This window comes from Arachis stenosperma, chromosome 8 (assembly GCF_014773155.1).
Source record: "Arachis stenosperma cultivar V10309 chromosome 8, arast.V10309.gnm1.PFL2, whole genome shotgun sequence".
In the NCBI taxonomy this organism is placed as follows: Eukaryota; Viridiplantae; Streptophyta; class Magnoliopsida; order Fabales; family Fabaceae; genus Arachis; species Arachis stenosperma.
The window spans coordinates 24,791,229-24,792,882 of NC_080384.1; the positions used below are offsets into that span (position 1 = coordinate 24,791,229).

The following is a 1,654-nucleotide window of genomic DNA, read 5'->3' on the forward strand; positions in this document are numbered from 1 at the left end:
GAAGATCCTCATCAGCTTTTAGCTGAGTTCTTGCAAATCTGTGACACAGTCAAGACTAATGGGGTTGACCCTGAGGTCTACAGACTGATGCTATTCCCTTTTGCTGTAAGAGACAGAGCTAGAATATGGTTGGACTCACAACCTAAAGATAGCCTGGACTCTTGGGAAAAGCTAGTCAATGCCTTCTTGGCAAAGTTCTTTCCACCTCAAAAATGGAGTAAGCTTAGAGTGGAAGTCCAAACCTTCAGACAGAAGGATGGTGAATCCCTCTATGAAGCTTGGAAAAGATACAAACAATTAATCAGAAAATGTCCCTCAGACATGCTTTCTGAATGGAGCATCATAGGTATTTTCTATGATGGTCTCTCTGAACTATCCAAGATGTCTTTGGATAGCTCTGCTGGAGGATCTCTTTATCTGAAGAAGACGCCTACAGAGGCTCAGGAACTAATTGAGATAGTTGCAAATAACCAATTCATGTACACTTCTGAAAGGAATCCTGTGAACAATGGGACTAATCAGAAGAAAGGAGTTCTTGAGATTGACACTCTGAATGCCATATTGGCTCAGAACAAAATATTGACTCAACAAGTCAATTTGATTTCTCAAAGTCTGTCTGGAATGCAAAATGCACCAAGCAGTACTAAGGATGCTTCATCTGAAGAAGAAGCTTATGATCCTGAGAACCCTTCAATGGAAGAGGTGAATTACCTAGGAGAACCCTATGGAAACACCTATAATTCTTCATGGAGAAATCACCCAAATTTCTCATGGAAGAATCAAGAGAAACCTCAACAAGGTTTCAACAACAATAATGGTGGAAGAAACAGGTTTAGCAATGGCAAGCCTTTTCCATCATCTTCTCAGCAACAGACAGAGAATTCTAAGCAGAACCCCTCTGACTTAGCAACCATGGTCTCTGATCTAATCAAAACCACTCAAAGTTTCATGACTGAAACAAGGTCTTCCATTAGGAATTTGGAAGCACAAGTGGGACAGCTGAGCAAGAAAGTTACTGAACTCCCTCCAAGTACTCTTCCAAGTAATACAGAAGAAAATCCAAAAGGAGAGTGCAAAGCCATAACCATGGCCGAATCTGGAGAGGAAAGAGAGGAGGTGGACGCCACTGAGGAAAGCCTCAATGGGCGTGCACTAACCTCCTCTGAGTTCCCCAATGAGGAACCATGGGAATCTGAGGCTCAAAATGAGACCATAGAGATTCCATTGGACTTACTTCTGCCTTTCATGAGCTCTGATGAGTATTCTTCCTCTGAAGAGGATGAGTATGTCACTGAAGAGCAAGTTGCTAAATACCTTGGAGCAATCATGAAACTAAATGACAAGTTATTTGGAAATGAGACTTGGGAGGATGAACCTTCTTTGCTCACCAAAGAACTGGATGACTTGTCTAGGCAGAAATTACCTCAAAAGAGACAAGATCCTGGGAAGTTTTCAATACCTTGTACCATAGGCACCATGACCTTCAAGAAGGCTCTGTGTGACTTAGGGTCAAGTGTAAACCTCATGCCTCTCTCTGTAATGGAGAAGCTAGGGATCTTTGAGGTACAAGCTGCAAGAATCTCACTAGAGATGGCAGACAACTCAAGAAAATAAGCTCATGGACTTGTGGAGAATGTTTTGGTAAAAGTTGAAG

At 42.0% G+C, this 1,654-nt stretch overlaps 1 non-coding gene across 1 annotated transcript; it reads right to left on the minus strand.

The window, feature by feature from the left end:
• Positions 1-219: 219 nt before the first annotated feature.
• LOC130947071 (small nucleolar RNA R71) lies at positions 220-327 on the minus strand. Its single transcript, XR_009072483.1, has one exon. It is a non-coding gene; the product is annotated as a small nucleolar RNA R71 (small nucleolar RNA).
• Between the last annotated feature and the right edge of the window lie 1,327 nt (positions 328-1,654).